Consider the following 27805-nt stretch of genomic DNA (forward strand, 5'->3'; position numbering starts at 1 on the left):
AAGAAAATGCCCAAACTGTACCTTTTGGCTCCTCTCGTTGAAAAAGGAACAGATCCATTTTGAGACTGAACCTTTAAGCCCCATCACATTGGGTAGGCAGTGCATTATGGTTTCATGGTTTATGGAGTCAAATGCAGCTGGTAGATATAATAAGATAAGGGCTTCAGGTCTACACCTATTCGCCAGTTCCAACAGTTTCTCGCGTAGAAAAATAATGGACATCTCACTACTTCTGGTATGCCGAAAAGCAGACTGAGAATCTGAGTAAAGGCCATTAGTTTCTGAATATTCAGAGCATTGCGAAGCTACTTCACTTTCTAGTATTTTGCCTTTGAAGGGAAGATTGGAGACTGAACAATTATTGTCAGATTTTAAGGGATCTCTGGAATGCTTTTTTTTAGCACTGATACCACTCAAGCTTCTTTCAAACATTGAACGACTACCCCACTTTGGAGTGAGGTAGTAACAGCAATATCCAGTTCCCCTGAAACAGTCTCAGTATGTTTTTGTAGATAAAAAGCGTATCTCAGTGTTCATAGTGACCAACATTTGAGGAAGCAATGTACTCTGATGCTTAAGAGAGGGCTTAAGGAGAGACCATTTATTTTGTTTAATATTTTGGCCGGGGGAATGTTTGGGAAGGGGAAGAGTTAGGCGTCATCCCCTGCTGTACGGCCTGTGTCCCTCCTGTGTCCTTTGACACATCTACACTGTTTTGGTTTCAGCCTACAGAGGAAGCTGTGAGGAAGCAAAGAGAGGGAGGATATAGTGAGATATTCGTGGGACCTTATGCCCGCGTTCTACCTGTCAGTATTTAGCAATCTGCAACCTGCAAACACTTATAACCTATAACCAACATTTGATTTATTTTTATTTGGTGGAATAGCTGGAGCTTTCAATTCATCCATGTCAACCAAAAATAAAGCAGGTACCAGATGCCGAAAATGTCCCGAGTATCAGCATCTTATGGTGCTACCTGTAATGAAAGGTCTAATGGCAGTAAATCTGTGATTTGCCTACATGAAGTCCCAGGGCAACAGCGGCATGAGGCCCGTGGGGCAATAGGGTATTGTAGGGTCCAGAGAACTGCATCTGCAAAACATAGTATAGGTTAATTGGTGCCCTAGACCCGGGTCTCCCCAATGAACATGGCAAAAGACTGAATCCACAACCTCAGTTTACTGCCTGCAACTCTCTGTTACATCCATCTGTCGCATCTTCACTTTTCCTGAGAGGCTTCATGTCCCCGGCTCCCACCTTAAAGCTTTCTTGCACCCACATTGGTGGCCAATGACCCAAGATGACACTCCCATTAAATCCCCTGGAACAAATACCCTCTGCATTTCCAGATGAAATGTCAGATTCCTATCATCTCTGCATACTTTGCTTGTTGGACCAACTTCTTTCGGCTCTTTCCTGGTTAAGCTTCTTGCTAGGCTTGTTGTCACCTCTCTGAAGGCGGTACCACTTTCTTCTCCCAGCACCTTTATTCCTCTTCATGGAGAACTGGACAAAGTATCCTTTTATGTCAACTTCAAGAGGAGCTTCTCAGACGAGCTCCCAAAATGCTTACCTTTGGCTCTATCAGCCAGGGGCGTTGCTAGGTCTGGAAATGATCCGTGGCTACACTAATGTTGGGACTGTCGGGACTGAGGGCTAGCTAGTCTTCTGGTTGTAGCCCCTGAGTTTCTATCCGGGGAAACAACCAAACGACCCAGGGATATGGCGCTACCTAAATCCCCCATAACGAAGCCTCTGCTATCAGCTATCTTCAAAATATTCAGCACAAAAGTAGCCAATTAGGTTAATTTCCTTCGAAAATGCAATCAGACATCTCTTGGCTGGTTCACAGTCTTGCTGGTTCACAGTCTTGCTCAGTTTCAAGTTGTGGCATTGATGTGGCAGGCTCTGAACAGTGCTCACAGTATTTGGCAAACCTGTTGATATACTATGGCCCTGTTTGTTATTTGAGGTCCTGCAAAGAAGCCTAGTTGGAGTGTACATTTTTCAAGAGCTTAATTTATGCTGGATTAGTTTTAGTCATGCTTCTTTTTGTCTGAACTTTTTATAACGTTTTGTTGATTGGTTTGTATGTGTCTATTTTCTTGTTAGAGGTTATCTGATTTGTGTATTTATGTTTGTTGTGATTGCAGAAACGTGTACTTCTAGCAAAATGTGCACTTAGTAAAACTATTGCTACTATAATTACTGCTCAGTGGCTCCACTGTTTTCTCTGTGCTCAATGGCACTCCGGCATCTCACCGGGCAATTTCAGAATGCAGGGCATGCTGGGGCACTCTTTCTGCCCTTTCTTGACGTTCCAGGAGTCTGCAGCTTCTCCTTTCCCTGAGTGTAAAGGGAATGTGGGGGTGAAGTTCCTGCTCTGTCCAGTGAGATACACAGAGTGATCCACTGCGCCCAACACACTGCCAGCTCACATGGACTCGGCACTTATGCAAGCACTAGACTCGGTACTCCCGGCACATGCCTGGGCATCACTGCATCATAGAAAAAGGAAGTGGCACCAACTGCATCACTTCTGCTCTCTCCAATTGGAGTAGCCTAAATCCTAGGGAGCCAAGCCATTCGATTGGGCTGGCTCGTCTGTCCATCAGCCACCATCCTAGATCCCTTGATGGTGTGATGATTCTATTGCGTTCTATGCACGACGCTGATCATAACATGGCACAGATCACTCTTTTCTTAGGGGGATGGTAGCAGACTTTCCCCAGACACAAACTGTAGAACAACCTAGCACAGAAACTAAGATTTCAAGAAGACCACCTCAAGTTTAGAAAAACTTTAAAGACCTTTTAAGAAGCTTGCCCACAACTCTAAATACAACAACGTCTTGCCCTGGTTTAAGCCTAAATGTGACTCTGTTAGTTCCGTGGTAGGCAATCCCACCTTCAATCTCAGAGGTTAAAGATGTCTTAATCCCGATTGGCATGTTTTCTTCCTCCTCCTTCCCTTCCCATGCAATGATCCTACGCCCCTGCATCTTCCCGCCTCTGGTTGGCTCTCTGACGCAGTTATCACTAGTGAATACATTAAAACATTCCCTTGTCTTCAATCGGTTCTCACCATGTTCCCTTGCATCACTAGGTCCTGCAGCATTTTATGCAACAACCACAGCTGCATTCTAGTGTTTGTTTTATCTTCTGATGTATCAGTAACGGAGGTGACCAGGTCCTCACATGCTATGAGACCACACATTCAATAATCATACCGGAGCCACTGTCGTAATGAACCATCTTTATTGACCCTCTCCAGATTGTGTCCTGGGCTCTAGTAGCCTCTCCTCTTACCCCTCAGTCCCCATGATCTCTCCTTCCTTCGGCCTCTTAGGTCATCCTTCAGTTAAGGTGGATCTCTCATGTCCCACCTGCAACATCTTCCCCCTGCTTATCTTCTGTGCAGGTCATCTTTTCTCTAACATCCTCTGGGGTCTTCGCTGTATTCTTGTTAGTTCTCTGTCTGTTAGTGCTTCTTCATCTTCATCTCCATGCTGCATCCTCTGTGCCTCTCCATAAACACTTTTGGGATCAGAGTACTTCTCTAGACACACTTCTTCCCTCGCTCCGAGCTCTTGTAACCCCTCATTATATAGGAAGCTGTATGTCGATATAACGTGGGATGATAGTACCCACACCCCTTTCTTTCATGTTAGAATTCTCGATGTGCTCCTGTTACTTATTCTCCTTGGAAGGGGTTATCATTTCCTCCTGCTTCCAGTGCTCTCCACTGTCCTCTTCGGATGTCATTCTTTCTCCTCTTTGGTTGCTGAAGCCTACTTCCCAGTGCGTCTCCTCCACTCTGGGTTCTGGATGTCCCTTGTCCTTTCTTGGCCATTATGTTTAGGAACTCTCCTTCCCTTTCCTCTCCTATTTCACGCTGGAGCTTACGTCTCTCTTATCACTTCCTGGCCCTTTTGCTCTCCTCTTCCCTTTCCCTGTAGTAATTAAACATATTTATTGTCCCTCTCCAGTTTGCTGTCCCAGCCTCTATTAGCCCCTGCTCTTCCCCTTCCTTCAGCCTATTAAGGTCCTTCAGTTAAGGTGGATCTCTCATGTTCCACCTGCAACAGTGTCTTTAGTGATAAAAGGTGTTTTGATGCCATGAAAGAGTACCAGTGAGTCGGAATGAAAAGGAAATCGGTTGCATATGATATAGGCTTTCAAATGATGAGACAACAACAACAGCGTGCAAGAGGTGACCTGAGAACATCTTGAAGTGGCTTCCAGCTGCATGTGGCTTTAATGCACGTTAAAGGCCTGATTTCACAAACGGCCTTGATTTACTCATATGGGAATAATTTACTACAACATCTGTAATGCATGCCAACAACAGGTTGTATTTTAAGACTGGCTTGTTGCTTCCGAAACATTTCTATCTATTTTGTGGTTGCATGCAAATGTACGGTATTCCTGTACTTCGATGGCTTCCGCCTAGTTGCCTCGCCCTGCGTGCACATAACTCACGCATGCCTAATGTTTGGAAATTTGTCGACTGTAGATGCAGTTTCCTCCAATACGTTTTCTTTTATTAAGAATCATTTTGATGAATTGATCCCCTGACTACATGCACCATGCGACAGTTCTATGTTCATTCATCGACAGTGTTTTTTTCGATGGGTTTTGTGCCAAAATCGTTTCTCTCTAAAACAACTCATAGAACATGTTTATTTTTGGGGAGCTCACCCTCAACCCCTCCTCCCCTATAAAATGTACACCATTCCCAACCTCTGCACCCCTCATATACCCTTCTCCACAACCCCCTATATTTTCTGATGAGTCTTATAGAGAAAAGAAAATTGCCAACAAAACATCGAAAAGAACAATGTCGATGAATGACCGTCGTACCCGCTGGGGCGACAGTCAGATGCACTTTTCCACACTTTGTGCATCACTTTCCATTGCAATGCTCAGGTGTACCTTAGGTGTGCAGATAGGTGCAGGAAATAGATCGCTACAGGAGGTCTTCCTGCCAAGTCCCTGGGACGTTCTCCTCCCAGTCGAAGAAGAATTGCTCTATGCCCGTATGCCTGTGCATAATATAATCAATGCATAAAATATGCACAGGCATGTGGCCATTTAGCGATTTATTTCATTTGTGACTCCCACGTACTTTGTGCATGAATACTGTCCCATTTACAACTAGACCGAGCTTTTTGAGAAGGAAACTCTTTCATTACACCAATTCTCAATTTGATTGAGTCACAAGAATGGAGTCACAAGAATGGAAACAATCAGCACATTAAAGGTAAAGCCTGTTTGTTTTATACACCAAAACATTGCACTGTGTACAGAACTAGGTAACTATGATCTGCAAAGAGGTGTAGAAATTGGATCTCAACTCACCGGCTTTGAAGGCCTGACAGTAGAATTTGGACTGAATTTAATGCATTGTGCATCATGCAGAGCACTGTCCCAGCCGCGGCACGGTCATGCCACACCAATACGCAGGTCACCCTTATGAACTGGTGTCCTGCATTGTGTTCGATCCGACCTTGACTTTGCCCCACCTCTCATCATGTCCAGACCATTTCACTGTATATGCTCACCCACACCCTCTGCTTGCAAACCCAGCCATGTCACCAGAAACCCCCACTTTGGCGCTTTGCGGTGGCGGCCATTTTCCTACTGGGATCCCGTTACTGGAACACCTTACGCCCTATCGTATGATTGGCCCCCACCTCTGAACACATCAAAGTAAACTCCTCAAACTCAAGCACTTGCTCAGTTACCTTTTTCCTCCATCGCTAAGGCAAAAGTGCATCACAACCCCTCTATGGAAGATTGTGTAAATGGAGGATAGCACAGGGGCAATGCACAGATCTTGGAAGCAAGACCTAAAGCAATAGAGGCTCGAATCCCGAATCCACGCTTAGAAACCGAACTCAGGTAGGGTATTAGGTGCATTATAAAACACTCATAAATGAATAAATAAAATGTATCATCCCATACTGTCTCATTATCAAATGTCCTTCCAGAGTGCAAGTGTCGGTCTGCAAACGTCCCCTGTATCACCTTTTATGATACCACTGTACCGCATTTCTTTTTGATAAATATGAATTTACACATTTTAGATGTAAAGCCTATTCGTTGCAGACAACCATCTCCAACAAACAGGCTGGAATAAAAAGCTACTTCCGAGTAGATACATCTTGGATTAAGAAAGGAAGACTCACAATCTACATTTTACATTGGCAACAAAGCAAGGATTTAGACCCACTTTAACAAGTCAATCTTAAATCCCCAGCGGCTGGCCGTTGGTGGAGATGGGAAAACCATTTCCTTGGATATCTTTCAAAGCATGTGCTCTCAGATCTCTTCAGCTTGTTCCACGTTTGGAAAGTTTAGCGAGGAAGTGATCTCTATGGTTGGGATGCATGACACAAGCAGGAAGTGATGTTGAGTTGGGGGTGGGGGGGTTATGTGGCATCACCCAACTAGGACTCAGAGTATCTTATGCAGATCAATCATATGTTTAAGCTGCAGTTGCAGTAGTGTTGGAGCCAATAGATAAAACAATCCAGAACGATAGCTCTGGGGTAACGTGGCTGCCTTGGAAACAAGACAACACTGAGCTGCATGGGTTAGAGGTCTGGTCCTGTGCTTGGATGCTGCACTCTGGCATGAAGCGCAATATATTTTTTTATATAACCAGACGAGGGAATGGGGTACATTCAGACCACGCTTTGGTGGAGAAATTGAGTGGCTATCATTTCATTTCAGTGGACATCATATAACCAGATTTGAAGCCCCAGCCTTGCACTGCCATATGAGATTTATACTATGTAAAGGGCACGAAACTACTTGTGGAAATGCTGAAAGCAAATGGATAAATCAGGATGGTTAAACTGAGCCCAGAGAGCAGTCTTACTCATTGCATGGCGCAATATAGGGCTTAGGAGAGCTTAGAGGTGAAAGGAATGTTATGTTATCTGGTCCTGTACCGTGCACTGCTGCCACTTGCATGGTCTCTTGGTGCCCTGGTGGATTGGCAGTGCAAGGAGGGATTTGGGGTTGGTTATTGAGAATGAGAGGGAAAAGAGCAAGAGAGCTTTGATGTGCTGTTGGCAGCTTCAGTTCAGAGAAACCGGTCACTGAGCGGTTGGTTTCTGGTTGGTAGACGTCATGTGATGTTGACGTCATCTCCACCAACGGCCAGCCGCTGGGGATTTAAGATTGACTTGTTAAAGTGGGTCTAAATCCTTGCTTTGTTGCCAATGTAAAATGTAGATTGTGAGTCTTCCTTTCTGAGGTATGATTGTGTATCAGTGCTTTGTGTGTACTTGTATTTGGTTTCAATTTGGGTGTTGTGGAGTGTGTGCAGTTTGTGGTGTGGTGTGGTAGAAGTAGGGGTGTGTTTTGTTGAGAGTTTGAGTATGCAGAATATTGAATTTGTAGTAGGGTTAGTTGACAATTGCATCAAATTTGGCTAGAATCAGTACTTTTGCAACACAAATGGTTGGCCAACTTGGTTCATGTCGGGTTCGCTGTTGGTTTCGGGGGTCCCTTTTCGTGTATTTTACTTTTAATGCGGTGGGTGAATTTTGTCACTCAGATGTTTTCTTTAGCTTGTGTGTCAAATAGCCAGATTTTTCACAGCTTCTTGACATTTAGGTGGTATTCTGTTGTCTGTATTCCCTTTAAGAGGGTGTTTCAGAGTTTTACGGCTACGCAGGAGAATGGAGATCCTCCAGGTTTTTGTTTTGAATATTGTTTTGGTTTTGGTTTGAGGTGGATTTCGTTGCTGGATCTTAGTGTTCGTGCTGGTTTGTGGATATTTTCTCCTGTATGAATTCTGCAGGTCGGCTGTGGATTGCACTGTGTGCTATGCAGAGTGTTTTGAAGGTCATTCGCTTTTTGATTGGCAGCCAATGTAGCGTCCTCAGCACTGGTGTGATGTGCTCTCTTTTGGGTGGGTTTAAGGAGAAGTCTTGCAGCCACGTTCTGCATTTGTTACAGTTTCCTCAACAGGTATCCTGGCATTCCAAGGTAGATGCTGTTGGCGTAATCTATTCTTGACATGGCGAGAGAGATGATGGTGAGTGCTATGTGTGTGAAGGAGAAGACGGGAAGTATATTTTTGATCATGTGCAGATGGAAGAACCATTTCTTAATGAACGCGATCACTTGTGGCTCAAGTATTAGTTCATTGTCCATTAGGATTCCAAGATTTTTGTCCACTTTGGATGGTTCTGGTGCGTTTCCCTTTTCTGTGGGCCATGGGATGTGGTGGTTGTCTGCCCAATCATTGGGTGTAATCATAATTTCTATTTTGTGTGGGTTGAGTTTAAGGTTGTTGGTGCTCATCCATTGGTTTAGTTCTTTGAGACAGCCGGTTAGTATGGGGTTCTCCTCTTCACATGTGCTGTTTTGTAGATGATTTGGGTGTTGTCTGCGTAGTTGTAGCAGGTGAGGCTGTGTTCCTGTATGAGGCTGATTAGGGGCATCATGTAGATGTTGAATAGTAGCAGGGACAGCGATGAGCCCTGTGGGACTCCACATGTTTTATTCCGAGGTGTAGATTTGAATCGTGCTAGCCTTGTTGTTTCTGTTCTTTCTGTCAGGAATGGTTTTAGCCAGAGAAGGGCATTGTTGCTGATCCCTATGTCTTCTAGTCTTTTGTTGAGGATGTCGTGCTTGAACGTGTCAAAGGCTGCAGAGAGGTCAAGTAGTATTAATGCTGTGTTTGTGTTGGAGTCTGCGTTGATTTTTTAATAATCCCATATACCTCTCATGGGTCGGAAGCTTACTTGCGCTTGCGCTTGATCTAGTAGCTAGTTGTTTTCGACGTAATCCAAGATTTGTTCATATGCAAAGGTTTCTAGTAGCTTTGGTATGGTATGTTTGAGATATAGCTATACATGTAGAGGTCTTCCACGTTACTCGATGTATCATTAAGGAGCGGTTTGATGTAGGCTGATTTGCAGGCTCGTGGCACTGTTCTAGTTGCTAGTGATAGATTGGAGAGGCTGAGGTAGTATTCTGCTATGTTCTGTGTGCTAGGATTTATTTGTAGATGTCTGGTGGGCAGGGATCTGCTGGAGAACCTGCTCTGTTGTTTTTGTTCACCAGGCTGTTGAATGTATCTCTTGAGAGGCGGTTCGCTCTGGTATGTGGTTTCGGGGTCGGTTGGTTGAGGCAGTGGCCAGTTGGGTAGTTTACCCTACTATGTATGATTGGCTGGATGCTGTTGATTTTGTTGTTAAAATGGTCGGATAGGTTGATGCACAGTTTTTGTGTTGGGACCGGGCGTTGTTGCATCCAATTGGGTTTCTCATTTCGTTTATTGCCCTATTAAAAAGGTCAGGAGAGGAAAGTATGCAAAACAGATCTAAGCCCTAACAGCACTGGATACGTTACATAACTAAACTAGAGGGAGATCCCTACTAGTGCTCCCACAGTTCTTTATAGTTATGGAAATGATAGAAACATTAAGAAAAAGGTGTGGAAGAATATACAGGGTACCTGAGTGATTAGTCCTGAAAAACAGATGACACGATTAAAATATTACTGCTCCACTGGATACGATTGAGCTTCTCCCAGAATGGCCTGCGTAATAGAAGCCTGAAATATCCAGTGTTTGTGAGGAGCTGGAGGAGGGTGCAAGTCAGCCACCTTTCAGCTTACCTCATCCTCACCATTGCTCTTAATGACATATCATCATTTGGATATTTCACACAAAATGGCACCAGACTGGCACTGCATACAGAGGGAAAAGAAACTGGTAAACATGCTCTAGTTACACTTTGTGCCTCTATTCTCATTTGCTTTTCCAGCAGTCTGGTCTGTACTTGACCACCCTTGACCACTTAGCTTGACACTTCCAGAATCATTATCGTGAAGTTTGATTCATATGAGAAATAAAACATACTGCTGGGAAATAAAAGCCAACACACTTCAACGTTCTGCTTAAGCACAAATCAAGTCCTTGACACAACCACAAATTACTTTCAGTAATACCTATTTATCTCTCTAAAATTTCCCTCATATAAAGATTCCTTTCTCGTTCATTTTAGAACTTGCCCTATGAATTTCTACCATCCTGATCCATGATCAAATTTGCCTTTATCGACATGTACCCAAGCTATTGCAAACACTGCTCTTCTTAAGCCTGCTGGTTGTTTTATCTGTACCCTCCTTTCACCACTGCTTCACCCCCTCCCTTATCCTTTCCTCCACAGACTATGGTCTGGCTATCCCCCTTGTGTGGGGGATTAATACGCCTCTTCCACGCAAGCCTCAGTGCTTTGAGAGCATTTCTGTGGTGATGTGGTTAACTTGATTTACCTTTAACACATCCACAAAACACGGGCAATGCAAGACATTAGACACCCTGGCTATTGGTTGGACCCATCACTTTTGTTGTGCGATAAAGTAGAGATAGAGCCTGAATAAACTAGCTATTTCACTGTTAAGCAATAATCCTGCATTCTGTGGGCTTCACCGGCTATTAATGGTCCAGGACCCATGTTACAGGCCAGAGTGAAATGAGGGCCTTAGGGCCAGCCCAGTGCTGTTACCAGGCCGGTGATCTCACAGAAAGCAGGATTATTGTTATTACCAAAACCCTTGAGGTGCTTATATCAATGTAAAACAAAATAAAACATCACCCCCACAGCTTAGTTTGCAACAGCTGCCAGGGGTGTCCGGGTTACCATGCAAATGGAAGGTGGGGCTCTGCTCGGAGCCCCTCTTCCATTTTCATGGCAATGTCCAGGAAATTAAGAGGACGGACTGTGTGGCTCAGGAGGAGGGGCCCATTCAAGGTAAGCAGAGGGTGGGGTGGGAGTGCGAGTGTTGAGGGGCTGGATTTGGGGGCAGGAGGAGGGAGAAGAGGGTAAACCCACTCGGGTTGCTCTGAACTCGGGCTTACATCGGTAGATTCAGCCTGGGTTTGAAGCAACCTGATTCACTGCCGCACCCGCAGAGAGTGCTAAAAATAAAGACTGGTGCCAGAAGGGTTGGCCCACTACGTAAAGCAGAACAGTCTTAGAATGAATACCCCTGGTTTTCAAATCTATCAATGGCCTTACTCCCTACCTTCCCAAAAACATGTCTTCAAATTTAATTTTTCTTTGTTTTTTTAAATCCATGTATTCGACAAATCGAGGATTTACACACTTATGCATAAGCAAACATACATCAGAACTCTTAACTCTCATGTACCCCATATCAAAACCATATTAATCCCATTCTATTATTGTATTAAACGTCTGCATTATTTAGCCTCTTATAAAAGCTCCAATCGTCTGCAAAGCCAGTTTTTGACACAGACAGTTTATTGGGGGGAGACGAGCAGTGAGAGAGAAGTCCAGGGATCGGCCAAAAAAATCTTAAGTCTTACATTATACCCACTTCACTGCCCCCCCCAACCCTCTGAATGTGCACCATGGCAAAGTGCACGAGAGAGCCACCTCTCAAGATGGCAGCTTCCGGAAGGTGATCTATGTCTAACTAACCAAGCCATCAGTTGCACTCCATTTCTACAGCTCCTTTTTTGGCATTTACAGCACCTTCATACTACTGAGGTAATGGGTGATAGGCAGCTTCGACATTTTGACTGATTGATCCTTTGGATGCACCGTTTGGAGCGGGGCCACCCCCCAGAGTGCTCGATCTTCCATTACCTGGAACGGGTTGCCTGTGCTGCCGGGTGGCATGCAAGGAAGAAGAAGACGTGCCTGATGGATCCGGCATTGGGTGCCTGTCCTGCGGGGGAGATGGCTGGGAACCCTACGGAACTGTCAGCTGCTGTGTTGTGTTATATGGCATGCAGTTTTCGCCCTTAGGGATCCTGCCTCCTGGGTGGCCTAAGGCTTTTCCTCAAGGACTGATGTTGCTGCCCTGTTAGATGCTTGTCATTAGTGTCACCAGTGCATTGTTTTAAGGCCCTTGTGTACCCCTGTTCTTGGAACAGTTTCTCTGTGTCTTCTGCCAGTGAGTCACTGCTGCACATGTTCTCACTTGGATTGCTGGGGCTGTGGATAGGGAACACACAGAGTGTTGCTGTGGATAGGGCACACACAGAGTGCTCCTGTGGATAGGGCACACACCGAGTGGTGCTGTGGATAGGGCACACAGAGTGGTGCTGTGGATAGGGCACACAGAGTGGTGCTGTGGATACCTCTGTGCTCATTGTTATATCTTGCCTATTGATCAGGATGGTCCCCAGTGTAATGGTCACCCTCCACTCTGCCACTCTATTGGTCGATGCTAGTCTTTTTGTGGCTGGAACGAGATGTGTTGTTCTTCAGTATTTTGTCACTGGTAGGTTCTAACAACCATTCAACTCTTTTACAGTGGTCCCGGCTGGACCCCTCAGTGCTAGTACTTGCTGTCATAATGATAGCACAGAGATTAGAAGCAGATGCAGCATATTGAGTTTTCCGAAAAGGTGACTTTGAGCGCTTCAGCTCCATCATTGAATCCTTCTTCACTGCAATCCAAATACTCCAATGCCACCAATGCCTCTACTTCAGTATCAGACACCACAGTCACTTTGGCACAAAGGAAGTTGGGTTATGAAGCAATGGGCCAGAAGTTTCGTAATCTCGTCTTCAAGGTGAACATGCATCGGCCCCAATTGGATAAAGAAAGTGGCAGGATTTAGATGGAGAATCGAGTAAGTAGTTTGGATAGTGGTGAAAGCGCATTCAAACCAAGATGAACCATCTAACACATGCATTTAAGCAGTCCAAGCCAAGAATGAAGATTTGGAAATTAGATCGCAAAGAAAGAACCTTTGCATTCATGGTTTACTAGAATCAGCCAATATATGTAGTATGGAAACTTCCATTGAAGCATTTGTAAAGGATGTCCTTCAGAACCCTCCCTACTCCTCTCAGTTCCTGGTTGAGCACGCCCACACGCCACTGGCACCACCACCTAGGGTAGGTAATTGTACTCGCCCTGTAATCACGCACTTGTTGAATTTCTGGGATTACGATCTGGTTTTTGCGGAGGAGTGTTGGAGAGCTAGAGAGATCTACAATACTTTACCTTCCGCACTCATGATGCTCAGCAGAATTGTGCTTCTATCAAGTAGAAGATCAGGAAACGTGAATTAAAATACACCATGCACTTTTCAGCCACACTTAAAAATCATGTATAAAGACAAAGCATACTTTTTTGTGACACCTGAAGATCCTGCCTCAGTCTTGAAGTGCTTGCCAAAGCCCTTGTCTCACAACAATGGCAATGAACGTTCTCCAGGCCCTTCACCTTCCTTCAGTGGATGACTTTCTTTTCATTTCCACGTAGCAGGAGTGAACTTTGACGATAGAATATTGTTATATAACAGTGAGAGAATTGAGGCCCATAATTCGGAGGGACTTATGTGTCTAAGCTTATTTGGGCCTGGTGCCCAAGATTGTGGGGATTTGTGAATCAATTCTAAATCGATTTCATAGCTCATGTCAACAGCCCAGGATCCACCCTGCAAAGGATGTTGAGTCACCTTCAGCTGAACATCATGTACAACGAGGCAAAGTGGGCTTCCACCTATCTTCACTGATAATATCTAGTTGTTCTTCCCTCTGCTTATGATCCGCACTCCGGATCAGTGACCAACAATTCACACTATTTTTCTTTAGAATAGTGAATAGCATACACTCGCCATCCCTTTGTAATAAGAGATGATGATTACCCTTTAACCAATTTTTATAGTCCTGGAATAATTTATCAATTATTTCCAAATCACTAGGGCATAAGAGGGTGGACCTACTCAACAACCGGATCCCCCTACGTAACTCCTCTTTCTTAAGTTGAAGCTGATGATTGTATGCATGGACCATGATGATCTGCATGTTGGGCTTTTTGGGAGACCGTTCATTCCTTCATTAATAAAAAGTGGGAATTTCTCTGCATTGAGCTCTTCTACTTTTTTCCTTTAATATCGTTTTGTTAAAAAATGAACATAATGTGATTATTAAAAATATTGCCATTTCTTGGTTAGTAGTTTTGTTTGAACTTAGTATTAATTTAAATTCTGCGGTTTATATCGCTTTTTGCCAGTGCCACTTTACTTTAAGAATAAGCATACTATGATTGCTTAATTGCGATATCTCAATGCAGAGGTTTGTTTTCACAGGGGATTCTGTCACCAAATATAACCCATTCCAGCTGACTTGTCACCCCTTTGCCAGGTATGTTCACTAGGGGACATCTCCCTCTATATTCCCATTCATCACGATAATTCCCCACTTTCTCTTACAGATATTCCATTTGACACCACATAGACTTTTATATTTTCTATATGAATCTTCACTCTTAAGTTTGGTTTGGAAATCAGATGGTAGTACCAAACACATGGAATCAAAATCTCCCCTGATTACACTTTCTTCTATTGACAGATCACCTACATGAACCTCCAACGGGTGATCCAATTCTTCAACTATTGCTTCTATGGTGGAATGGGAGGTGTTCCAATAGATATTGATTAGGAGAATAGATCTCTTTTAACTACCTTCTATGGCCATTGCTCGTGGCACTTAAATCCCTGTAAAATCATTCACAATCTTCTGTATCTGAAAATATTTTTTTAACGCAATTATAAGGTCTTCGGATGCCCAACCTTTGTTAATGAATGTGACTGCTTGTTGAATACTCTTGAAGCCTTCCCAATATATTGACACATCTGAACCTCTTGGAGAAAAATGATTGTGAAAGTTCCCAAATTAGCACATAGCGCGACATTTTCTGTCAATTTTTCAAAACCCCTCACATCCCACAACAAAAAGAAGTATGAGCTCCTACAACTAAAGATAATGTTTCTCTTGAATGTTTAGCCCTCCTTGTAATCCAATCCACGCTGGCTGAACATCCTGAACCTTACGATGTAATCCCCCATACCCAGAACAGGAGATTTTAAGATCAGTACCATAGTTGTTATGAAAAGAAGCAGTAATTTTCGTACTACTTGCGCATCATACACTTTCCTTAGGGTTGTTACTGGGAATCACATCATATCTCATCTGCCTAAAGGCTTCTATTTCAGACATTATCATAACGGACACTGGCCCTCATTACAACACTGGCGGTAACCCATGGCGCTATTATCACCATGGCTACTGCCGGTGTTGTAACGAGTCCGCCAATGTTCAATGGGGAATTACCACCCCATTCCAAGGTTGGCAGGGCGGTAATTCCCCATTGAACATTGGCCCTTCCCCATTCCCATTTTTGCCCCATAGGGCTCAATGGGACTGGGGAAGGCGGTAATTACGGTACCGCAAATTGCGGTACCGTAATTACCTCGAAGGTCCCTTTGCGGGTCCCTACTTTAACGGCTGGTCCAGACCAGCCATTCAGTTCGGGTCCCGCAAAGGGACCTCGTAATTAGGCGCTAAGGGGTTAACGGCGCCGCAGCCTTTTACGGCGCCGTTAACCCCTTAGCGCCAGGGTCGTAATGACCCATACTATCTTTGTTGGAATTTTAAGGGCAACAATATCTGTTTTTACTGGATCAAAAATGTCCACCAGTTCATTGTCTTTGGTACTAATCGGCCTCAGGCAAGGGATCTCGTTTAGCAAAGCCTACATATTCGAATGATTTTGCACAATCTGCTCCCCTTTTTTAAGAACATATTCAAAGATCAAATGTGAATAAGTACTCTATTGCTTATGATGAAACCAGGTGCTAAAAGTGTTCAAAGGTTGCTGAGTGTGTGCTCCATTAATTAAGGGATACCTATTTACACACTGCGTAGAGTTGTCTGGAAATGAGACCGTTCCGACCCCAATTGCCATTTGTACATTCTCATTCACATTTACCACTCCTTCTACCAGTTCTGGACTCCAGTTTTTGGAGAATCCCAATTAGTGCCCATGGATTTGTGTACTATTCCCCATCCAAAGTCTTACTTTGGGGATTACTTATCAAAAGGGTTTGTGATTTTTGTCTTACCCCAATGCCTTTTGTCAAAGTGTTTGTATTTGTATTTATTTGTTTATATAGCGCTTTCATCCAAAGCGCTTAACATTATAACAACAGAATACATAGAACATTATAACAGTAGAAGCAATAAACAAACATGAATCGAACCAATAAAACAGTAGGTAGAGCAATTAAACTGTAGGGGAATAAGGAAGGCGTGAGGAAGGGTAGGAGGAGAGAAGCGGAAGGGGGATAAGGGCGAAAAAGCGGGAGGAAAAGGGGCAAGGGGGAGGGTAGAGAGGATCATAGGGGAGATTCAAGGGAAGGGGAGAGAATGAGAGGTGGGGAAGGATTCATGGAGGGGAATGGAGAAGGAGAGATTTCAGAGAAGTGAGGAAGGAGGAAAAGGTAGGAATAGAGCGGATTGAGAGAGCTAAGGAGTTCCATTGCAGGGGGCTAGGAGCTGAAAGGAGCGGAAGCGGGAGGAGGCACATAGGGGTGAAGTGACTTGCACACTTTTTTCTAGTTCGGTGCCACAGACCTGCTCCCCAACTTTAGAGCTTGTGAATAAGCTTGTATGAGCTTCACCTTCTCCCGTGCGTCATGAGCCTTAACAGCTTCCTCTTCCATGTTATGAAGTGATCTTAGGAATTTCCTTGAACTTGCACCCTTAGGGCCCTTTTTCTTTTGTTTATTTTTTTATTGAGTTTGATTTTGATGATGTTGTTTCTTGTCCTTATCATCGTTCAATGGCTTAGATGTAATACAATTAGGGACAAGCGGATGGGTAATTACGATTTCTAGATCAGTACATTTATTCACCATTTTCCCTAATTCGTTCTCATTAGCCTTCTCTGTCACCCCAAGGTCTATACAGTCGTTGTCATTTGGAGCATCCTATTGTTCTCGCACCTATAACCCATTTGAATGAGTATCCATTAATAGAGCGTATTCCACAGATTCTAGCGTAACTCTAATTTTATTTAGGATTAAGGTGTGTGGTTTAACTTAATCTCTAATGTTGTCATATAGAGTAACAACCGAGCCAAGAACCACATCAAGAGCGGAAATGCGGGGAGCAGTAGGACGGATCTGTTCATCAGCGTCTCTAAGGGTGTGATGCAGATGAGACAAATTAGGAGTAAGACTAGATATATCCGAACTGATTGAAGCTTTTGACAGAAAGTCAGTGAGGGAAAAAGGCGTGCCAGACATGGGCGTAATTATAGGGGGGGTTTGTACCTCCAACCTCTGTGGCATGCCCTTTTGTCCCCCACATCTTTTGGAGGGAGGGCATGGGGGCTGCACTCATCAATTATGTAACTGGACAGTGTGAGCCCAGCTGGGGTGCCCAGCAAGGCTTGCCCTGTCTCATTACATAATGCTGAGCTGCCTGGCGGCCACGCTACATTTTATTGGGGGCCTGGATGCCCCGCGTCACTCAGTTCCTCATGCTGGCTGGCCTGACTCAAAGTCAGGAGCCAGGGAGCTGAACTAGGTGGTGCGAGGCCCGGCGCATGTGCTGTCACGCTAGCAGCAGCACTTCCGCGGGCCACGACACAGAGCGTTGCTTTATGGCTTTGCGTTCATGCGTTCGCGTGACACATAAGACAAGAACTAGGAAGCTCATTCAGCTTCCTAGTTTCTGTCTTGAGGCGCATAAGCGCGAAGAGCTTAGGTTGGTGTAACTTGAGACGTGGCCCTTGTTGCATTTGAAAGCATATCAGGGGTACGTTTTAAAAATAATAATGTTTTTGTGTTTGTTTGTTGGGTGGCTGGGCTGCGGGCTGACCCTAGTGAGGGCCCAGGTCACATTTGGACAATGTGAGTAGAGCTCACAGTACACATTAAGGTCCCAAGTATGAAGACACCCTAGCAATAACAAATGTTGCATTCTCTGTGGCAAGCCACAGCTCTGCGATGCATCTAAAATGAGACTTGGCAATTTTCAGGTGCTACTAAACACCACCATTCGTATTTCAAAATGAAGTTGGCGGAAGGTGCGCCCTCCCTGACTACAGTGGAAAAAGTCAAGATGTGAATACCTGTGACCCAAAACTGTCATACTCTGCAAATTGTATGAAATGAAGCTGAGTGCTACATGCCTTTGAAACATGGTGAAATTTTGTTACGCAGTTTTTGCACTAGGTGCGCATTAGGAACCGTATGGGATGTTGTGTTAAATGCAATCTTTTGGGAGCCCACATATCATTCTTTCCACTGCCGCCAGAAATATTCTTCACCAAACTGGCAAAAAGTATTTCGAGTTATGTATACTCTTTTACAGGATGGTTTGGTGCAAATTAGTCAATGGGTGACTGTGTCATGTTTCAGGTTACAGGCCTCCAAAAACTGCTTCACTGACCAAACTAAGCAGGGAAGTGCCCAACATTGTAAGAGCGGGGGAGGGAGCGACGAAACGCAGTGCGTGCAATTCCACATGGTCTCATTCGCTCCCCCAATCCGCCCACCCCTGCCCCAATCTACTTTTTTGGTAACATTAGTGGTAGATGGCATCTTAACACATAACAAAAAAAATACAACTGCAGGTTCATTTCAGATGCAGCAAACTCATCTATTAGAGCACTGCCCAAGCCCTATGGGGTAAAATACATGGAAACCTCCTAATTAGCATATGGATTGCACCAACACAAGTGCCTTCACAGAAAAGGACATTGCAAGGAGCATCATCAGTCTTTGATACTTGGAGGCCACATCGAAGTGACTTTAGAATAAGTTGCCATAAATACACCAAGTGGCAAATAACTTAAAGGTGCAAAATACCTAAATTGCACTATTGTTATATATGGAGAAACTCTATAGTCATTAGGATTCTTTAAATTATAATATCATGAGATATTAACATAAGCTTTGAAGTGAATCAAAATCAGTTACATAGCTGTAGAGGCATTAAGGGGTTAACGGCGCCGTAAAAGGTGTCGGCGCCGTTAAACCCTTAACGCCTGATTACGAGGTCCCTTTGCGGGTGGCACTTTAACGCCTGCTTTTAGCAGGCGTTAAAAAACCAACCCGCAAAGGGACCTAGGAGCTAATTACGGCACCGTAATTTACGGTGCCGTAATTAGCGCCTTCCCCAGTCCCATTGAGCCCTATGGGGCAAAATGGGAATGGGGAAGGGCCATGGCGGCATGGGGAATTACCACCCCGCCAACCTTGGAATGGGGCGGTATTTCCCCATTCCACCATGGCGGACTCGTTACAACACCGGCACTAACCATGGTGCTAATAGCGCCATGGTTTAGCGCCGGGGTTGTAATGAGGGCCAATGTGATTAAAATATTTGCCCAGGATCACACACTTTGGTTAAATAATGAAACTGGGATGTGGACAATTTATCAACTGTGCACATCTACCGAGGTTTAGTTGATATAGATATTTATGAAGGTTTTCATTTACATTTCATGTGCTTAAATTATTATTTATAGAAATGCCTTGGAAGAAAACCACATTGCATAATACACTAGCCTTCATAGTAAACTAAACATACACTATAAACATTGTCATAGAAATATGTTCAGCAATGAGAGTATGGCTTTAGTTTTATTCTCCCCATCCTGCATGCAAAGTCACAATAGAATCATGCAGATTAATATGAGCCTAACACATCCCCTTGGGTTTTAAAGCTGCATGATTTATGAAATAATGGCAATGGCTTTAAAATGGTTTTAAAGCCATTGTCATTATTTCATAAAGCATGCAGCATTATGCACCCTTCTCACTTCTGATCACTCCCTCCGATTCACATTTCTAATAGGACAAATGTCCCTGCTAATAGTACCCCCCTCCCTCCCATCAGTGCCTAATAGCTCACATTGTAATGTTATTTTGACACAGAGCAACGTGAGGACCCTCTGCTGCTCAGAGTTCTGTGGGGCATTGTCCTGGCAGCGGGACACCTCAACCTTTCGGAACGGTCTAGGTGTCCTACTGCCCGGACAATGAGCGTGCTGAGCAGGAATTGCTTGGCACACATTATCTTACCAGCGGGACACCTTTCCCGTTGGGCACCCTCTTTGAGGTGCCGAAAAGGAGAGCTGTCCCACTGACAAATGTCCAAGTCTTGCTCATAAAAGAGGGAAAACAAAGGAACACAAGCTCAATTACCCCTCTTTTCGTCCGCCTTGCAAGGGAACAGGGACAGAGGGATTTTTTGATAGATATATTTCTTATCTATCTAGGAGTCGCATAGAAGTATTTCATTATTCAAAGAGCAGCCAAAGTAAAAACACAAATTTTAATAGTTTAAGTTATACACTTTTGTAAGTAGTCGGTGCTTTCCACAAGGCAACTCCAGACTTAGAAAGAAATACATGAAATTAAAAAGTCCAGCAAAAACACACACATATTCTGCTCGTGGTGTCTAGGGTTAGTAAAGTGACAATTCTGATAAGACACTTTGTCAATTTGGTAGAAATAATATCTGGAAAAAAGGCCATACAGACTCAAGGTGTTCTCCTCAGAAAAAAATTCCCCACTCAACTGATGAATTAAGAACATTTTTCACTGTATCCAAGTCAAAAATCCACTTCTGTTCACATTTGCGCAGAGCCAAGTCGCGGTCTCCACCTCTGTTCGAAATTTGAACTGTTTGAATGATAAACCAGAATATGTCACATGGTTTATGTTTTAGTAGGAGATAGTGGGCAACAAGGGGTTTATTAGGTGTTTGATTTCTGATGTTAGTCCGATGTTCTCCTATGCGTATTTTAATGTGTCTTTTTGTCTTCCCAATATACAGAAGTTGGCATGGGCATTGGATCGCATATACTACCCATTGTGAGTTGCAGTTTGTGAATGATCTAAGTTGCCAGACTCTTTCTTTCAATTTTATACTTTTCATATTTTTCGTGAGTGGGCAAACCTTGTCGAAACATACTACGACAACATCAACAAAACAGGACCACTGAGAGGAAGAAACGGATACCAAAGGAAACAATATGTTACTTTCTCGAACACTACCAATAGTACTACAAGTAGTGACTCTGACAACAGCACCAACACCAACGCACCAAGGGGAGGCAAAAACCAGAGACAACAGTTTTTTCAAGGGAGGGCACAAGGAGGCCGCAATCGAACCCAAGCCCCACAACGGATGCAGACGCGGAACTGGAATGGACCAGTGCAGAATTGGTCCCCATCTGCGCAAATGTGAACAGAAGTGGATTTTTGACTTGTATACAGTGAAAAATGGTCTTAATTCATCAGTTGAGTGGGGATTTTTTTTCTGAGGAGAACACCTTGAGTCTGTATGGCCTTTTTTCCAGATATTTTTTCTACCACAACAAACACACGGGCTGTACCGTATGAAAACACTGTCCATGTATGTTCATGTATCATTTCGTTTCACTCCGATGAACAAAATACAATCACATATCATCGAGACCTCTAAACTAAAGAGCATCCACCATCTTGCTCACACTCTCCAAGATGGCCGCATGTGCCACCAAGAAAGAAATAGGCGTTTTTTGAAACATGTACGTGGCAGTCATCTGACATGCAAACACGGAAGTAATATAATCCCCTCTCTCGCAGCACCAAATTCAAACGAGTTGGTTTTCCCGCGCCGAAACTGAGAGGAGCTGCACTGCGATGAGAAAAGATCGTCCTACTGAATCATTCAGAAGGTAAACAAAACTAAAACGCTGAAGATTCGAAACTTAAAAACAACAACGAAATCACGCTAACGAAGAAGCTGAGAACAGCATATTACAGCTAATGTGGAGATTTTTTCTCCTAACGTAGGTTCTATTCCATCTGTCCATACAGGTCTTTTGAATAGAAAAAGAAGGTAAGCCTAGGAAATTACATACAGGGGAAACGTGTAATTGCAAAGACAACCAGTGTCAAACTGGATTACATGACTTCGATAAAACCATCAGGTCAGTAAATAATGAAGATGACTCTTGTGCTTGGAAATATCAATATGTACAAACGCAATAACGATTCGTCGAAATTTCAATATATGAATTGTGTCCGTAGGTTTGAAAGTCTGAATTATTTCGACGAAAGGACCAACTACTAAGCCCAAACAAGATAAAAGCAATCCACTGTATGACGACATACAGGGCATAGCAGTGAATCCACCTGTCGCTATAAATAAAACTAAAAATCTTGAGTCCGACTACAAAAGCATATAAAGGTCAGTGGCAAGTGGGAATGTGGAGAAGTTTGTATCCATGTCGCACAAACTTTTACCAGAAGAGTTTTTAATGTAAGTCGAGTTCTGGACGCAACACTAACACAAATTCCATATTTCCATTCCTTACAGCACTGGAAAATAGCGTGAATACATGGGGTTTTCTGAACTTTTGTCATTTTGAAAAACAACATCCTGTCCTGAAGAGGGCCACAATTAAAACAGCAGAACACCAGGGATGGTGTTGATGCAAACTGTGTGCCGAAACATATGTAGACATCCTGACACTAAAATAATTGTTTTTTGCAGCGTTAAAATTTTTATGCTGTACATTTAACGTCTTGGTTTCCCCAAACTGAACAAGAAACAATTAAATTGACAAAGTGTCTTATCAGAATTATCACTTTACTAACCCTAGACACCACAAGCAGAATATGTGTGTGTTTTTGCTGGACTTTTTAATTTCATGTATTTCTTTCTAGGTCTGGAGGTGCCTTGTGGAAAGCACCGACTACTTACAAAAGTGTATAACTTAAACTATTAAAATTTGTGTTTTTACTTTGACTGCTCTCTGAATAATGAAATACTTCTATGCGACTCCTAGATAGATAAGAAATATATCTATCAAAAAATCCCTCTGCCCCTGTTCCCTTGCAAGGCGGACGAAAAGAGGGGTAATTGAGCTTGTGTTCCTTTGTTTTCCCTCCAGAACCAAGTCCCGTTTTCAGCTCAATCCCCCTTTAACAAAAAATTGGGACTTACCCTCCTTTATACACTTACTCATAAATGAGCCATGGGGGCAGCTTGCCCCCCCCCCCACCCCTGCCTCTCCCGCTTTGTACTCCAGTGCTTGGAGAAATTTCAACATAGGAAAACATACCTTAATTTTAATCAGTCAGAATCTGGGAGAAAAAATCTATCAGCACGTACACATATAAGGTACAGGTTTGGAGATATATGGCATTTAAAAATCTCTGCCAAGTATTCTTGGTCACTCACTGCAATGCATTAATCGATGGCTTCTGCCTTTGAATGAATGGAAAAATCAAAGGAATTGCTGACATTACAGTGAATCTGTTCCTTTCTGCCACGGCTTTATAGTTCATCTAGGTCAAGTCAAAGTAGCCCAAATGTTCAATGATCAGGGGGTGATAAAACCTGGTCTGATAAATGTACGTTGCGCCACTGTTTCCATGTGTTCTTGTTTCTGTACATATAAATCTTGTGTGCACAAAGTGTATGTCAATGGAGGTGCTGGGTGCATTTGTGTGTGAGTGTGTGTGCAAGCGTACGTGTGTTGACTTTTGTGTCTGAATAAATGATAAATAATGTATTGTTTGTATGCTCGGTGTGGAATGAAGTTTGTGAATGTTATGTTGTGTCACTGGGTGCATGACAGGCCCGGCTGAAGATGTTGTGGGGCCCAATTGAATTTTAATTGTACGCCACCAGTCTTATGAAAGGTATAGAAGCGTGTCTGCAATGGACTCTTGTGGTGTATTAGTTTAGTGTTATCCCTCATGGATTTGGGTTATTTGACCATAGTCATTTTTGCTGTGAATACGTTTTCATCCCAGTACAAAAAACCAAACCCATGTCGCCCCAAACTACCAGTACACCCACAAACCCCACTACTTACCTTTCTCCATCCGCCGCCTCTCCTGTGCTCTGTGGCGTCCATCCCTCTAATGCGGGTTCGGATCTGACTCTGCAGGGTCCCTTTTTCTTATTTCTTTTTTTTTGTTGGGGTCCCCCGCCTCCAATGTTAAGGCAGCGGGGGATACCCCTGCAATCCCCGAAGCCGAAAAAACCAAACATGTGGGATAGAAGACACCCACACAACCCCTGCTCTTCATGTTTGGTATCTTCAGCTTCGAACTAATGGTTGTGACCGAATTCGGTCAAATCTGCCATTCATTGAAATTGTTACGAACAATTTCTGCGAAACAATCCCTTAGAGCCACATCCGCCCTTCTTCCACCCCACCCCTTTCCTTCAGTTGACATGTCCCCCCCCCCAACATTTTCAGCAAAGTTACTCCACTGGTGCCAGAGCGCGATAGTATTGAGGAGGAGGAACTTAAATCACTAGACTCTTCCCTTGCATCACACACCGCCTCTGCCACAATACTTTGGGCTGATGGTACAAGGATTCCATCCTCCATCTCCTCTATCACACAATTCAATCTATTAGACTCCCCATCCTTTCCAGGCTTATTTTTTATTTTCGGTACTGGAGCCCTTTTTTTGTAAAGAAATTAGTAATTCTTGATCCAGGTGTTTTCAGGGCACTCTGCATACGCCTTAATTCATGTGCCGAAGTAGTACTGTCCGAGGAGCGGGCTGGCAGACTAAGCCCATTATCACTGGGTACTGTCAATGCTGCATATGTACTCAAACTAAGATTGACAGCCTCACTGTAATTACATTTGCGTGAGCTCTAGAACACAGCATGTCATTTAGGTTTTTAGGCATCTCAGAAGCTGATTTACTACGTAGGTTATAGGCAGGGCTCCAGTTGCCTGCCCTAACCTGCCATTTAACTGCTGTTAACTGCCCTCATGCACTCCCTCCACTCTTCTCCGTGGGCACTCCGTGACGGGGACCGTCTTTTACAGACGAGATTCAGGTAGGAATCACATAGAACACGTGAATAACGTAAGTCACATTGCAGGACTTTTCACCTGATCCAGCTCCCAAGGGAAACAAAGGGAACGCACGCTGCAGTGCAAACAAAAGCTGTCGCCTGGCTGCCCACACTGTTAACTGCACACAGGCACTCTCTCCACTCTTGAGAATTCCTGCAACTGCAACAAGCAGCTGAGAAAGCCCATGGATGCACCGAACAAAGTGAGGGCTGAAGCCAGAACACGGCCATAGCCGACAACCCCCAACCAGCCATTCCGGGGAGTACGAAGGGATTCCATCCCCCCTACAGCTACAGGTCAGACAGGGAGAGGGGGAGGGGCTCCCTCCCCGACCTGGGGGTGCCAAGCTTCAGTTAGGGGCTGGGGGAGACACGGTGTGAGGAAGAGGCGGGTAAGGGCGGGGGGGTTTGGGCCAGGACATCCCCTTTGCACAGCTTAAAGGGACAGGAAAGAGGGGGAGGCAGCCTCATTTTCCGACCACACGGAGCAAGAAAGGTCCCACCCGCCCACCAGACAGATAGGCACAGGAAATGTTATTTGATGAAATGTATTAATATGTGTTTGGAATTTTTCTGCAGGATTGTCGCAGTGGAGGTACATGGTGCTCCAGGCTGGTAGGCCTGCTGGAATCCACAAGGGACCGGCAGTAGCCGAGTTTGACGGCAGCGGAGTGCTTAACTCAGCAAGCCACGGGGGAGGGAGATGTGGGGTGGTGGGGAGGAGTGGGAGGCGGAGAGGTGCAAGGATACAGGTTGGAGGCGAAGGGATACGCAACTGAAGGTAGGGCCTGGCAGGCACAAGGAAACAGGGCGCAAGGGAATCCAAGTAGTCAAAAGGGGGGAAGGGGACACATGTACGCAAAAAACAGGCGCAGCCACGTCAGTTGGCAGAGGACTAGTGGTCGGGGGCCAGGGGGAGGGCAGTCTGGTGTGGGGGGAGAACCCCAGGGGAGCGAGGGGCAGACAACGGCGGTAAGAGAAGGTGGAACGAGGGAGAACAGGAAATCTAAGGGGGGCATGCAAGAGCGTAAGTCACACAATTAAAGGGGAGCGAGGAGTGGCCATGGAGACCGGGTGGAAAAGGCAGAGGTAGGTACTGGGGGATGGGAGAGGGGGGCGAGGAATAACATAGGGACCTGGAAGAAGCTGGGGGTCGGGGTACGAAGGGGTGGGTAAAGGGAAAGCTTAGAACACTTACACCTGGCCTACAGGGAGAAAGGGGGGGGGGGCAGACAACAGGGGTGAGAAGAAACTTAGCGATCCTGCACCTGGGAAAGTGGAAAAAGGGGCACCGGCAAAGTAAAGCCGTCGGAAAATGTGGATTAAAGTAACGGCGTCAGTTCTGCTTAACGGATGCTGCTCGCCAGCAAGTTGGCTCACGAGAAGAAAAGTGGGAAAGTAAAGTAAAGTGTAAAGTAACGGCGTCAGTTCCGCTCTACGGATGCTGCTCGCCAACAAGTTGGCTCACAAGAAGAAAAGTGGGAAAGTAAAGTAAAGTAAAAAGTAACAGGGTCAGTTCCGCTCCACGGATGCTGCTCGCCAACAAGTTGGCTCACGAGAAGAAAAGTGGGAAAGTAAAGTAAAGTAAAAAATAACGGTGTCAGTTCCGCTCCACGAATGCTACTCGCCAACAAGTGGGGAATGTAAAGGGGTGCTGCTCAGAGTAGAATATCCTGAGCAGTTCTGCCAAATTCAACTAACGGAGCACCTGTAAGCTACCTCCTGCTTATTAAAGCAACTGCGGCCTATACATCCACAAATTATGGTGTCTGTGTGTTATTTCAGGTGGGGGGGGTTGTTGAAGAGGAGAGGGAATGGATTGGGGGGGCCGCCGAGGTAGCAAGATCGTTCCATGTCACAGATATCACAGTACAGGACCCGGGATGGCTGAGTTTGGGGTGTGGCGGCCAAGTGCGCCTGGGCTGGCTTTAACTGTACAGCAAAGCATTGTTTCCCTTTGACAGTTTGGTACCAGGCGCCCATGCCCAATGGACCACGCAAAGCCAGGGGCCTTTTGCATTGCACGCCCCATTCGGAATGCAGGCTGGGGAACTGCAGGGTCGAATGTGGATAGGGGATGCTCCTGCACCTCCACACACGTTCAGAGACCTAGAGCCTGCGAGATGGAGGAGCTCCAGCTCCACTGCTCGTGTGAAGCAGCAAAGACATGCTCCCGGCTGCCTGTTTCCTGTTGCATACTGCATGGGAGCCGGAGAGTAATTGGGACAGGCAGAACTGAGGCAGCATTTGTATTCTGGCCCCAGGTATCAGGTAAGACACAATAACATGTATGTATGTATGTATGAATGCATGTGTATATGTGTGCATGTGAGCGTTTGTGTCTGTAAGTGTGCCCACCAATGAGAGAATGTGTGTAGTTTGGATGCGCATGTGAATGTGTGTTTTATGGCTGCATGCGTGAAAGTGTATGCTAATTATGCTATATGAATGCACATGCTTGTGTGTGTGCTGGCGCGCATCAGGCATCTTTGTGATGGGTTGGGGGCTAAACTGGTGCAGCAGCAGCCAGTATGCACATATTTTCTCAGTGTGGCATGGCCATTTGTACTGACATCAAGGGTAACGCCAACATGAAAAGTGGTCTTACGTGGTAGTAGTTGTCTGCATTGGTACAGTTAGTCTAGACACATTTTCTTTCTGTGGTGTGCCATTTTTCATTGGCATAAAGGATAAAGACAACATGATTAGTGTTCTTTTGTGTCTGTACTGGTCGACATTGGTCCAGCCAGTCAGGATATGTTTTCTTACTGAGACATGGCTTTTTTACTGGCATCAAGGGTAAAGCCCACTTGATAAGTGTTCTTCTATGGCCATAGGGGACTACACTGGTGGAGTTAGTCTTGACATATTGTCTTACTGTGGCATGGTGCTTTTTCTGGGCATCACGGGTAATGCGAATATGATGAGTGTATGCACGTGGCTCTCCTGGCTTACATTGGTGAAAACAGTAGGGGCATATGTTCTTACTGTGGCATAGGGAGGATAGCTCAGTGGCAACGTGCTCGCTTTGGAAGTGGGAGGACACCAAGCAACACAGGTTTGATCCCCGGGTCCGTGCTTATAAACCTCTGGGTATTAAGCGCGTTATAAATA

Source organism: Ambystoma mexicanum, chromosome 4q (assembly GCF_040938575.1).
Source record: "Ambystoma mexicanum isolate Mex_15411 chromosome 4q, UKY_AmexF1_1, whole genome shotgun sequence".
Taxonomy (NCBI): Eukaryota; Metazoa; Chordata; class Amphibia; order Caudata; family Ambystomatidae; genus Ambystoma; species Ambystoma mexicanum.